This window comes from Canis lupus, chromosome 37 (genome assembly GCF_003254725.2).
Source record: "Canis lupus dingo isolate Sandy chromosome 37, ASM325472v2, whole genome shotgun sequence".
NCBI classification, from domain to species: domain Eukaryota; kingdom Metazoa; phylum Chordata; class Mammalia; order Carnivora; family Canidae; genus Canis; species Canis lupus.
Genome location: NC_064279.1, coordinates 17,852,493 through 17,867,216, shown reverse-complemented (window position 1 = coordinate 17,867,216; position 14,724 = coordinate 17,852,493). Strand labels below are relative to the sequence as shown.

General features: G+C 37.6%; 1 protein-coding gene across 20 annotated transcripts in view; it reads right to left on the bottom strand.

Annotated features, from left to right (window-relative positions):
* Nucleotides 1-14,724, bottom strand: part of MAP2 (microtubule associated protein 2) — a 293,705-nt gene that overhangs the window by 100,342 nt on the left and 178,639 nt on the right. For all 20 annotated transcript variants that reach the window (XM_049106437.1, XM_035710979.2, XM_035710992.2 and 17 more), the window contains one exon: nucleotides 4,288-4,365. The gene's annotated coding sequence lies outside the window, so the exon portion shown is untranslated. The remainder of the gene's footprint in view (nucleotides 1-4,287; nucleotides 4,366-14,724) is intronic.

Genomic DNA, 14,724 nt, shown 5'->3' with positions numbered 1-14,724 from the left:
TATTTATTTGTTTAGCATGAGCAGGGGGAGGAACAGAGGGGGACAGAGGAAGACAGAGAGAGAGAGAGAGAATCCTCAAGCAGACCCTCTGTTGAGCATGGAGCCCAAAGTGGGGCTTGATCTCAGGATCCTGAGATCATGACCTGAGCTGAAATCAAGAGTTGTGTGTGTAACTGACTGACTGAGCCACCCGGGTACCCCAGGTTGTAGCAAGTCTTAATATTGTTCTTTAGATAAAGGATGGCATGTAATTATAAAATAAATATATTCTGTCCTTAAAATGGGTTTCTCACTTCTACACAGCTCATTTGTGTTTAATTTGTCTCTGTAGTTTTGGTACTATAAATTAACATTCAAGATTATATATCAGTAGAATAAAGTTTTATCAAAATGCTATAAAATCATGTGTCAAAATCATGCACGAAAGCTCCTCAGCATTCTAGAAGCAATTGGCTCTATGAAGACAAACTGAGAGAATCCTTAAAACGGCAACACCGATGTTCATTAAAGACATCGTGTGTATTCCACAGTAACCCTTGCATATCTATTCAGTCCTTTAGCAAGTGAGGGTCCACCAAGATGGAGACAGTGTTCTAGACATAGCTCAGAATTTCACACAGTCTCTGTCCTCAGTAGGGGGAAAGGATGTTGAGATGATGTCAGGGAGGTAGAAGATTCCAGCTTGTATATAACACCTCACTGGCCACAGTAGGAGTGTGGGCTTTATTCTGAATATTATGGGCAGTCATTGGTGGATTTTGAACAAAAGAGTCATATCAATTGATTAAGATTTATGAAGATTGCATATGTGAATAACAGACTATAGGAGAGCAAGATTGAGCACAGGAGGCTACTGCACAGTTAAGATGAGAGTGGACTCCAATGACACAAGTAGAGATAATGAGAAATGATCACATTCTGGACAGGCACCAGCCTGATACTGTTCTTATCTGCTATAAGGCTTAAGGGGGTGAAAAAACATACCTCTAATAGGTAGTAGAGACTGAAAATAAACCAACTATGGGAGTTGTTCACTTCACTGTAATGTTTACATGGGGCTTTTATGTCAAAGAGCTGCTATTACATGAAGTTGTAAGACTTTTACACTTCAGATACACCTAACAAGTTCTACATTTAGAATTACATGTATTAGGTTTGAAATACTCAATTCTAAATTTATAGAATAATCAGTAATAACAGCAAATAATTATAAAGATTATGTTGTTTACAAAGCATTTTTACTCCTATTATCCCATTCAATTTAATCTAATTGGCATGGTTAGGTGACCAGAAAGGTAATTACCTGGTAAACAATGTTAAGATAGCAGAGCAAAATAGAAATATCTAATTAAATAGTCACTTTCATGGTATTACTAAAGGAATCTTTGCCATTTTCAAATAGCCTGCTTTTTCTCTCTGGGTAGATAGTGTGTCTTCCTTGCTTTTCTTTTGCTTGCTTTCTTTCTTTCTTTCTTTCTTTCTTTCTTTCTTTCTCTTTTCTTTTCTTTCTTTTTCCTTCCTTCCTTCTTCCTTCCTTCCTTCTTTCTTCCTTCCTTCCTTCCTTCCTTCCTTCCTTCCTTCCTTCCTTCCTTCCTTCCTTCCTCCTTCCTTCCTTCTTAATTTACTTGAGAGAGAAAGAATGAGAGAGAACAAATGAGAGAGAGTAAGCATGAGCAACGGGAGGGGCAGAGAGAGAAGCAGGCTCTCCACTGAGCAGAGAGCCTGACTTCAACTCGGAGTTCATCCCAGGACCCTGGGATCATGACCTGAGACAAAGGCAGAAGCTTAACTGACTGAGCCACCCAAGTGCCCCTTCCTCTTTTTAATTAATTAATTATTTTATTTGAGAATGGGGAGAGAGAATGGGGAGGGACGGGGGAAGACAGAGAAAGAGAATCTCAAACAGACTCCCTGCTGAACTCAGAGCTCAACACCAGGCTTGATCTCACAACTCTGAGATCCCGACCCGAACTGAAATCAAGAGTCAGGTGCTTATCTCAGCCCCCAGGTGTCTCTCTTCCTTGCTTTTCTATGGTCAGTCCCTTCAAGTCACATAAAAGGATCCCAGTAAATATTAGCGCAATAAATCAGTTATTTCTGTGTCAAATAGGGGTAGGTAGGTTTTCTCAATTATTTTTCTGGTAGACAGTATAGTTTTGGAATCGGAGAGAAATGAGTTTGAATCTAGCTCTGCAATCACGATATGGTCTTAATTAAGTTGCCTGACATATATAGACCTCGATTTTACCGTCTGCAAATTTGCACTGCAATTCTGACCTAGGAGGCTTACATAGTCTTGCATTTACTCAAATATGCCCAGCAAAGGTTAGTTTATCTCGACTTTCTTCCCTAACAGAGCCAGAGTAGTCATCTACTCCCTTAAGAAAAGAAGTTATGAAAGATTTTATGTCTAAAAATTTTACTAATGCATACTGGCATTTCCTTTACCTTAAACAAATGCTACAATTAACTATTATGTTAGAGAAAATTAGGAAAAATCCTTTTTTTTTTAAGTTTCCCTCATGTATTTGATGGAAATATGAACAATTAACTGGGCCAAATGAGAGTGTTTTTAAGTATCTTTCAAATTTCGAAGGCAATATTTACATTGCATTTGGGAATAGTGAGTATTTCATCCATGGGTAAATAAAGCAGATTCCAATTATTGTATTATGGCAAAAGCACTTAAAAAAATGAGTCCCATAGTTAGCAAGATCCTTATAGCTAGTAAGAGAAATACTTTTCTAATAGGAAAAAAACTAAAACATAAACAGAATTGGCACAGTATCACATATTAAGAACTTTGGATTTTTTATTCACAAATGACAAAAATGACTGGAAAGCCTTGGTTAAATCATTTTAGCATTAAATCTTCAAAATGTTAAAAGTTATTTGGAAGAAGTAATTAATAATACTAAGCACCAGATGATTGAAACATTATAATGAGTCAACTTCGTGATTAAATGAGTCAACCACAACTTCATGTATAAATATGGCTGAATCTCTAAATATAATGTTGAGTGAAGACAAAAGAATGCCTACTGCATGGTACCATTTATGTAAAATTTTAAAATGCAAAGTAACTATATGGCATACTGTTTCCCACACATCATTAAAGTATTAGTATACCCATAGGAAGGTTATATCATCTTCAGGATTGTGACACCTTTCAGAAAGAAAGGAAAAGGAACAAGATGAGCTTTTGTTCTCTCTGTGATGATTTAATTCATCAGAAAAGATCTGAGCAAAGTTTAATATTAGTACTTGTTTAATCCATGTGGCTGATGCTTAGATATTTATTATAATACTTTCTATATTTTTATTTGAAAATTATATAAAGTTTCTAGCTTAAAAATAAAGTGATGAAGAAATAATGAAAATAGTAAAGCATATATTGCTGTGGCCATTTTAAGATTGGATATTCAGTTCTTCTAATAAAAAGAATTAAAATATATTCTTCATTTCACAGAATAAAAAGTCATTCATTTGTATTCTTCCTGTCATATTATTGTTTTAACATAGGAATTTTGAGTTTAAAGAAGGATGTAAAATAAAATAAAATTATATATATATTCTTTTATTTACTCATGCAACAATTGTAAAGTAACAAGTACAAACATAAAATAAATGTTGCTTGCCACAACTCTTTTGGTAAATGCATTATTTTTTTTTTCTTCTTCCGGAAATTTGGATAGAACCAATTCAAAACATAGGAGAATCTGGTGGCTAGGCATTTCTACCACAACATGAAGTTATTCTCATAATAATAGGTGGGGCTGGTGTTCTTCCAGTGACTGCTACTCTCAGGCCAATGTATGAAACCTTGGGTGAACTCCTTACATCAACTTGCCTCCTTTCTCTCTGCCTCAAACCCTTAATCTGTATAATGGGGATGATCCCTGTCTCTACTCACACAGTTCTTGTAAGGAAAACAGGGGTTGGTTATGTAAAGTAAGTCATGCAAGTCACATCTGGCACAGAATAAGTGTTTAGAAAATACTACTGGTTTTTTGTACCCATAGCAGGAGAAACAGGCTTAGTTCGGTTCTCATTTCATAGTTTTCAGTTCTCTTGAAAAGATCTTTTTCATTCTTTTCCTATTAAATCATTCAAAATATTATGAAGTGCTATTTAATATTCCCAAATCTATTAGCTGTGGAATTCACATATATTCTCCTTCATTAAAACAAATTGATATATATTTCATAGAGATTTTTTAAAAATGTGATCAACAGAGTTTTCACAACTGTGGATAACTCTCTTCTTGTAGAAAAGACACGGTCTTACCTACTCAAGGAAGTAGTAAAATGGTAAAATTCGTTATGTTGTATTCTCAAAGGGTTAATAATATATTCTGGCTTCTTTCTGTAAAAAAAAAAAAAAGAATTTAGGAGATTAATCATTTAACCTGTGATCTATATAAATCTATTACATCATGTAGATCAATACCAAATTCAACTCATGGCTTTCTCTTTTTCTACTGGGTAACTATGAGGCTATAAGATGAATTTCATGATGGTTCTTTGTAGTCAGATATTGAGCATTTACAACTATTTAAGTGTTTTTTCAGGTGTTCAGGATAGAGAAATGAAAATGTTAACAGTTGTATGCTTTTTCTCACTTTTTGGCTTCACTCTAGCGAAGCTTCATTAGTATTATATCTGAAGAAAAATAAAATTTTAAATTGTTTAAATTGTTTTCAGCTAATAAATAGCAGGCAATTGTATTCTCTCACAAGAGAATATATTCATCCTGGTAAATTGTTAATTATATCTTTAAAGGACTGGGCCTCTAGCCCAGTTGGACTGATTTCCTCCAGCACAGGATGGAGAGGAATTTTTTAACAACTAATTAAAATTTCCCTATACAGTACTAAACTTACTTTGACATTCAGAATTCTAAAAGTCATTCTGGATTAGTCGTCCTGCTTAGAAATTTCACTAGAACAATACAGAATACTTCTTACTGAAGTGGTATCTAGAAATAAACCACTTACTAGAAGGCCCTAGGTTTGCTTTGTACCTCTTCAGCTATTCAGGTGTAATCATCTTCAACACATAAGTGATTTGTCCTCACATGCAAGGGCAGAGCTGAGGCCCATTTTGAAATCTTGCTTTCTTACAACAGGTATCTAAATCTATGCATCTCTATGCGCTATCACCAGGGCCTGTGTGATTTCACACTGATAGAGTGGATGAACTCCATCACATCTCCTCAAAGAAGATGTCACTCTACACGTAAAGGGACCTAAGACTCAAATTGTGGTAGCTATTTACTTTTCTTCCAGACTCAGTAGGAAATGTAAATGGGGAAAGACAATAAGTTGGCTCATTTCTTCTTTATTACCCCTTAAAGAACAACATGTGTAGGGACATGAGCAGACAGGGTTTGATTCAAGTGCAACAAACACTGCCTGGGCCAGGTCCTGTACTAAGTGTCTTGACATGTAACAAATTCACTTAATCTGTGAGCATTCACATAGAACATACAACAGCAAACAAGTCTGGTAATACATATTTAAGTCAGAAAAGCTTAACATTAAAAAAAAATAAGATTCTGCAGGCGGGAAGGAACATAATAGAATTCTCCAATCCCTCACATATTTGATGGTTATTTTAGGAAAAAAAGTTTGCACTGCCCACACATCTGAACACAGCTTTTCTTTTTCCACTTTAGTTAGGCTCAGTGGTTCTCAAATTTGGAATATATATAACATTATCATACAGAGTTCTATATACAATAACTTAAAGCTACTTCAAGAATTTTTAAGGGTAGATTTGATTAAAAGCATATTAAACATTGTAGGTTGATTTTAGACCAAAAATAGAATGGTAGAGCAGCTCTGCACCTTGTTCAGATAGAGAGTCCTTGGGCATTTAATCAATGGATGCTGAATAAAACATTATACTTCGTCTCTTTAAATGCCCTATTTTCTTTAATTCCTTAATATGGATGCTTTATACTTCATCTTCATGATTTTGAAGGACATGTCCCTGTACGTGCCTAAGCATGCAAGTACACATTATACATGTATGCACGCATTTTTTTACCCTAGTCAAAATTTTTAAAAAGCAAGAAAGAATTCTATAGAACAAGTGTCAGCAAACTGTGGTCCATGGATTAGATCGGGCCTGCTGCTTATTTTTCTAAATACAGCATTATTGGCACACAGCCACGTTCGTTCATTTCTTTGTTGTCCATGCCTGCTTCCATGCTTCAATGCCACGGTCGAGGAGCTGTGACAGACGCTGTACGGCCTTTCATGTATTTATATATGACCCAAACATTTACTATTTGGCCCTTTACAAAAAACATTTGCGCCCACCTGTTATCAAAGAATGTGTTCATCATTTGAGCAATACTAAAAGCAATATTAAAAAACTAATATCCTGTCTTTTATAGTCTTTCCAAATATTAACTCAATAGTTAAATGTCAATGAAAGTGAAATTCCAGCCGTGAACACTTAAAAGCTAATTTCATTCCAACAGAATTAGGAAATTATTGGACAAAGAATGAGATGATTACGAGAAAATGGAGGTTACTCAGTCATAAAAATTTTAGTCATAAAAATAATGCCCCATTTACCCATCATCCTGACTTTTGCATTTTTTTGTTTGTTATAAAATTAAAATGGCTATGCTTTTTTCTAGACTTTATTTTATGAGAAAGAGATAAATGCCATCTGGGATTTATCTTTTAAAAGCAACTTATGGCCTATTCCATGAGGCACATAAAATTGGATAGTCATTTTAAATGAACATACTGCAGCTAGAAGTGATCATTTTTACACCATATCAAAAACATTAAATTACTTTAACACAGTTTTTGTTAAGAATATTATTTGACACAGTCTTAGTTTTTGATACCTTTTTTTTTTGATACAGTCTTAGTGTTTGATACCTTATATAGAGCAGCTGCAATATTCCTAAGATAATATTAGCAAACAGTGATGCAGCATTTATTACATACCAGACAGTGTTCCAAGTACTTCACACAGATTCATTCCCTTATTCCTCACTATCACCCTCTAAGACAGGTAACAATTATCCCCACTTAAACAGGAGAAAGCTGAGGCCAACAGACTTTAAGTGCCCTTTCTAGCATCACATAGCTAGAAAGTGGACACGCCTCTCAACCATATACCAACTCTTTTTTTTAAAAGATTTTATTTATTTACTTATTTATTTATGAACGAGAGAGAGAGTGAGCTCAAGCACAGGTGTGTGAGAGGTGGGGGAGGGGCAGTGGAGGTGCTAGAGGGACAAGCAGACTCCACCAGGAGCTTCAGGCCAATACAAGGCTTGATCCCATAACCCTGAGGTCATGCCGTAAGCTGAAATCAAGATTGGGATGCTTAACTGATGGAGCCACTCAGACACTCCTATACTAATTCTTTATAGACCCTGAGAATTGATGTTAGGTCTTCAACTCTGGCTAAAGACAATTTCAAGCATAAAGACTTAGGGACTCCTCGAAGTGGTATTTCACCAATGGCAACTTTCAGGTTACTAGAAAGACCTACTATACACATATTTTATTCAGTATATTCAGCCTTGTGACCAAATGGAAATGTACTCAACTACAGTTCTGTCTCTGTTCTCTAGTCCATTATTTCTATCAGGTTTGCTCGTGCCACCTTCCAGAACCTCTTAGAGAGTTGGGTGTGAAATCACGGCTGGCAATACCTGACAAAGTTAATTTAGTTAAAAACTATATTTAAGGGCTAACCTATACTTTTTTTTTTTAAGATTTTATTTATCCATTCATGAGAGACAGAGAGAGAGAGAGAGGAGGGGGGGAAAGAGAGGGGGAGAGAGAGAGAGAGAGAGAGAGGCACAGAGACACAAGCAGAGGGAGAAGCGGGCTCCATGCAGGGAGCCTGACATGGGACTAGATCCCGGGTCTCCAGGATCATGCCCTGGCCTGAAGGTGGTGCTAAACTGCTGAGCCACCCGGGCTGCCCTCGCCTACCTTAACAGAGAATAGTGTGTACAGCTGGTATCTTAAAATAAATTGAGGAAATCATTTAATGAGGAACCCCAGATAGACACTTGTTCAGTAATGGACAAAATTAGCTTTTATCAGTTGATTATTTAGGTAAATAGATGTGCATACTAAGCACTTAGTCTAAATATAATACATGTCTGGCTGTTGGCATACTTCTGTGCAAGTTATGTGACACTCCTAGCACTGAAGTTAGAATGATAAGTTCATATAGACTTAGAATCTCAGGAAGAAATTATTGCCAAGCTGTGGTTTTCTCAAATGATGTAAGAACCCATGTTTCATTCAACAACAACGTCAAGATAAATATCTTCCCTGGATTGTTAGACCAGGATATACTATTCATTAACCTTTGGAATATATTCCAGCGTAAGTTTCCCTTGGTTATTTTTCATGTTTTGATAGACTTTATCAGATAAGTGAAACATCGAGATGCTTAAGTTGCTGGAATCCTGAATAGCACTAACCTTGACCTCACTGGCTATCATTAGCCTACTCAGCTCTCAAATAAACAATAATAACATTGTTTTCCACCTCCTTGATCAATCTGCTCTGTGTGATTTTGAACAGTTTATGTAATTCAGTGCACTTGTGCAGGATAACAAGATTTCAACCATTGAGGACATTCAGAATTGCCAATACTGCTGGGAAAAGATCCATTATTCAGGCAGCCTTTAAACAGGAGAACAGCTGCTAAAATAAAATCATTTAGTCTGTCTACCAAACCATTTCTATTCCCTAATACATTTAAAAGATCATTATCACACCTTATTTATAAGTAGCCAATATTGACGTTGAACCAAAGTCAGTGATACTTGGACAGATCAGAGAAAGATCTTCCTTTCTTGGGGCTTTTGTCAAATTTCTTTTTGGAGAATATTGTGTTTCTTGCAAAGGAAACATACTTCAAAATGTATGATTAAGGACAGTTAACAAAAGCCCTAATCAAAACATACATTCTCCAGTTAACCAGAGAATCCAGGTAAGGTAGGCAGTAAAATTTTCTCCTTTGATTCCCAAACCTGATACTCTAGGCTATTGCTGAGGACTGGGCAGACTGGGTTAAGCCAGCTTAGTAGAAATTAGCTAGTCCTGTCCAAAGCACCTCAACATGATTTGAGGCCATAAAAATAGGATACAAATGGGTGAAGGATAAAGGAATGGATTAGTCAGAAAAGTCAAGCTTAAGTCTCAGGGACTTTGCACAATAAAGGTTTATATCCTGCTCATACAAATCCTGATGTGAGTAGGATAATGCTCTGGGCCAGCTCTCTCCCATGATCTCAGCACATTTTTTTTTGTGGCTCAACTCATGGCCTCCAAGATTATGGCAGCAGGGAGGAAGACATGAGCGGATTGCATGCCAGCACTTAAATGCTTTAACACAGAAGTGACACATATTACCTCCTCTTACCATTCACCGGACTAAACTAACCACTATGGTTGAGAAACATGGAGGATAAATGGAGCTCTGGTGGGGCCCCTGACTGGCTCAGACAGTAGAGCATGCAACTCTTAATCTTAGGGTTGTGAGTTCGAGCCCCATGTTGGACATAAACATTACTTTAAAAAAATAAATAAATGCATGGAGATCTGATGAGTGGTAAATATCTCCATCACAAGAATGAAAGATGCATGATGAAATCTCCAGTAGCTATTTAGGGTCGAGTTTGGATTCCTCCTTGGTTGAAAAAGGTTGAAAAGAAATGCTCAGCGATAACAGCGAGAAACTTATTCTACTAAATTGTTAACATATGCTGACTCTGACTGAATATAAATAAAATACAAGAGGCACTGCAATATAGAGAACCTTGGGTGGCAACGGGGCCTGTGAACCAGTGTTTTCACTTATTTATATACTACACCGCTGTTTTCTGCTCAGAACCAGAACACATCTGAAGAACTAACACTTCTTTGCTTGAGAGAAAGCCATCTGTTCATTTATTTCTAATTGTCATGCAAACACTAACCATTTTTAAAATGATAGAAAAGTTAGTGCAGATTTGCAGGTTCATGTGGTATAAGGAAAAAGAACTGGGGAGGGCCACAGAGGAGATAGCAGGCTGCCACAAAACTTAGCCTCACCAAGATGCTTCTTAGTGATTTCACTCTCTTGTCCAAAGCTCTTTCGTCAACATGATAAAAACCAAATTTCCAGGCCCAGCCTCTAGGGCTTCTACACTGTGACTATGCTCAACTGGTTCAACTTCATCCCCAATTTTCTACCATCACAAAGTCTCCAGTTCCTTTATAGACTGTTAACTGCCCTTTTCATTCCAGTTTCATATTTTTCTTCTCTCCTTCTACAAAGTCCTCTTCTTTCTTTTTATTTTCCCCTTCCCTCCCTGCTCATCCCCCCTCCTTCCTGTCCCTCCTCTAGGTTTGTCAACTTCTCCTTGAAATGGAGCACCGGTCTCTCTAGAAGTCTCCCCAACCACTTCCAGGTGTATGGGTTTGTTTTTATCATCTATTTGGCATTCATATGAATTACCTTGGGTTGTTAACAAAACTTACTGGAATTAAAACAAATTCATACCCTCATTCTTTTTCTGCTTTATTTAAATCCTAGAAGCCATTGGTTTCTATCAAATATATGAATTTCTTTTTTCACAGTATTCTGATATTCAAAATGAATACAAATGAAGAACAAAAAATATTAAGCCATGTAAGAATATACAATGCACTTCAAATAAGGCTACCATATTATCAAATTGTCTCAAGAATATTAGCAATTTACACTCCTACCACAGTCTATTTCTCTACACCATCAGCAGCACTGTGTATCATTTATTTGTTTCATGTCTGCTCCATCCTATCCCACTCCAAGGAATCTGTAAGCTCTAGAAGATCAGGGGGCATTTTCCTCTATAGTTTACTACCACATTCCCTGTCTGGTAGCAAGTACTTGTTCAATAACTATTCAACAAATGGATGAAAAATTGAGGGATGTACTGCAAAAAAAAATAGAAAAGTGTGTTGATCCTTTAACTTTGTGTATATGAACTCCTTTGTTCCAAGCAATGAATCTCCTTTTCTACCTGGCTTACTGTTTCCCTGATTTGAAAGTGGGTGATTAGTAAAGGTTAAATGAATGAATAAATATAAGAATGATAACAGTTTATTTTCCTAACCATTCTGACTAGATTCTGATTAAGTTAGGTTTTTATTTTTATTTTTTAAAGATTTTATTTATTTATTCTGACTAGAATCTGATTAAGTTAGGTTTTTATTTTTATTTTTTTTAAAGATTTTATTTATTCATGAGAGACACAGGGAGAGAGGCAGAGACACAAGCAGAGGGAGAAGCAGGCTCCTTGTATGGAGCCCTACGCGGGACTTGATCACGCCCTGAGCTGAAGGCAGATGCCCAACCGATGAGCCATCCAGGCATCCCAAGTTAATTTTTAAAATAAAAAATTGTATAAACTTTGGATATGGATACTGTATTGGAACACTGACCCATCTCCTATTAGCTGTGGAAGCCTGGGCAGACTTTCTAAGTTTTCGGATCCTTTGTTTTATCATCAATACAATGGAAATTATTAATGAGATTTCCCATATAGCGTTACTGCAAAGTTAAAATAAAATCACCTGCAGAAAAAAAATCACCTGCAGAAAGTGCTTTGAAAATTGTGGAAAATTGTGAGGTCTCATTATCAGTCTTCAAACGGTATTTCTTGTGAAGAGACGATGTATTAACTTGACCGGAGTTCATGTCAATACGTGGTTGCCTAGCTTCAACTCCTCTCTAGCTTTGCTTAGCAGCCCAATGCCTTTTGTAAGTTCTTAGGACAGAGAGTGTCTTTGACAAGGATTGCGCCAGGGAAAGAAAGCATCTCATTTACTAATAGCCCCAAGGTCACCTGCTGGGAGCCATCTGCCAACCTGCAGGGGCACAGAGAGGTTTCACTGGGGAAGCAGAGGAGGCATTTGGTTGAACCCAGGATGACAGAGCACCGGGCTATTTCTGAGACCATTGTGAGCATGCAAATTCCAGCTGTGGTCTAAAAAAGTCAAAATTCAGCTGAGTGATGATGTTCTTTGCCTGCACTTCTGCACTCTCTGAGGGCAACATCCTGAGTGCTGGAGAATTTGAAAAGGCATGCATTTAGGAAAGAGGGCTCCACCAGCAAGAGGAAAATACACTCTGTGCTGTAGTTATCTGCCAGGAAAGATGAAATTCTGGTAAATCTACTTTTAACCCAAAGTCTGAAAAGCTCTAGAAGCAGAGGGATTTCACCAACTCACTGAAGTCTTGGGGAAGCATTGACAATTAAGGGTGATCTCCCGCTGATTCAGGTCCTTCATCTTTTGCTGTATATCCTTTGAGAGGCAATGTAACTTAATTAGCATAGTGGGTACTAAGTTGGCACCCATCCCTCCCTGTTCTATAATGCTAATTTGAAATAAGTTCTTTCCCCCCTATTTTAACAGTGGGGGCCAACATATTATTACTAAAGAAATTTCCAATAACGACCCACTTTAAAAAGTGAAGATTTCTTAACTGAGTAAGAATATTACTTACTGGGTGAAAAAAATACATCAAAATAAAAGCTCCCTTTAAAATATACCTGAATCCACCATATTAGCACTCCCAGGTGTTCTGGAAATTCTGTACCAATATTCATGCATTCACCATACAATAATTCTCCCATCAGTAATCTTAGAAATATCAAAACACACAAGGATATATCATTAAGATTTCACCCAACAAAAGGGGAGGGCTTTGCACAGAGATGCTGGTAACAAAAGAGTTTGCCTCACTATAAATAGAGCTGAGGCAGATCGACTGCTGGGGAGCTCTTGAAAATGTGTTTCCCCCTCCTCTATTATTCTGTCAGTGGCCATGCAATTCCTGTCCTTTGTGCTCTTTTCAGAAGGGTGTTCTATTATTATGCTTTACTTAATTGGCTCAGATTTAAGTAAATAGACACCACTGAGATGAAGGGCAGCTGGAATGGAGGGAGGAGGCATACAGAAATCAGCACAGGAGGGGCACAGGGAGACAGAGATTGTGGGTGTATAGCCAGATTCCAGAGAACCCCGAGAGCTGTGGGCTCCTGAAAGCTCCCAGTGGCCACTTAACATTTACAATCAAGCCACATGGGTCTGATTTATATAAAAACATATGAAAATAAGATTAAAGTCTAAGCTTTTTTTAAAAAAACCCAGCAAGTGAACCAATGAGGTTGCAAATATTCCAGCTGCTTTAATTACTGTTGTTCCAAAGGAAATGTGAGGGCGGCTGCCTCCCTTGCTAGGGTTCTCCTGGGCTCTCCCGGGAAGACATCAGCCACTTTTGGTATTTGCAGGCACACAAGTTTGCTTCAGAGATAGAATTTCACTCTCTCACTCTGAGGATGGTTTTTAGAGCTACTGGCTCTAGCCAAGGAAGAGTCAATAGTCTTTAAACAAAATTATTGCGAGTTTAAAAATGTACTCTTTTAAAATTGTGGTTCCAACAATGGTGGCAGAAAACTCCTAGAGTCATCTCACTGCACATACAGGACCCTGCCCGACTCCCACTGACTGCTCCCATCTCTGTAAGATCTTCCCTGTGAAGGTCAGCCACCTGCTCTGTGAGTGCCCCCCGCCCAAACTCCCACACTCCACATCTGGAAACCTGCCTTACTTTACCTTTCACAGGGGCTTCCACAAGAAGGATTTCAGAAGTAGTTTCTCCAAAGACTAGGGATCCTATGGCAGAGTGGTTTTGTTTTGTTTAATTTATTTGTAATTTCACTTTCTCCATCCCACATCCCTCCTATTTTTTAATGTCATGCCAAACTGAAAGTCATTCAACTTAAAGAAAACTCATGCAGCTACAGAAGAGGGGGGGAAACAGTTAAAAAAGAGGCTGGAAGCCATTTGTGACTTCCTCTCTGCCTCATGCTCTAGGTGTCTCTGTCTAGTTAGTGTGGATTGGGTCTGTTTTCTCTCTGCACAGAAAGTCGGCTTCAACCTCCTCAGCTACTCTCACTGGTTCTTTGGAGCTCTGGTGACCACAGGGGGAATTAGACCCTAGTTTAATAGAAGGTAATCTTATCAATTGCTTCCAGAAATTCACTGAAAGCCATTACCGTAGAGCATAGACATTAAAGGGTGAGGACACATTAGATCCTGATATAACTTTAAAATAACACTAAAATCTGGAACTCAGATTTCCCTTAAATTGTTTGGAAGAAAACACATCTAATACCACTGCTTGACCAAAAGATAAAGACCTTAATGTCTCAGAAGTACATCTTAAGTTTCTCTGTCCTTAAATAAGATTCCCCCTGAAATTTGTCCTAAGATGAAGTTTTTGTGCATTAAAGGGGTCCATGTGATGTGGGAAACAAAAGCAGAAGAAAAAAATATTGATTTATTTATTTTTAGAGATTTTATTTATTTATTCAGGAGAGACAGAGAGAGAGAGAGGCAGAGACACAGGCAGAGGGAGAAGCAGGCTCCATGCAGGGAACTTGATGTGGGACTTGAGCTCGGGTCTCCAGGATCACGCCCTGGGCTAAGGCAGTGCTAAACCGCTGAGCCACTTGGGCTGCCCAGAAAAAATTATTAAGTTCCCTTACTACCTACAGCCCATTGACAAGCCCTTGAAACAGGCAGAGTGACATTTCCTCTAGGAACTCAGCTGCCTGGATGTTAAATACTTTTCTAAGGGCAAAAGGCAGTCTTAGCCTGATCCCTCAGGATCCTGTAAGTCTATTTTAATACAT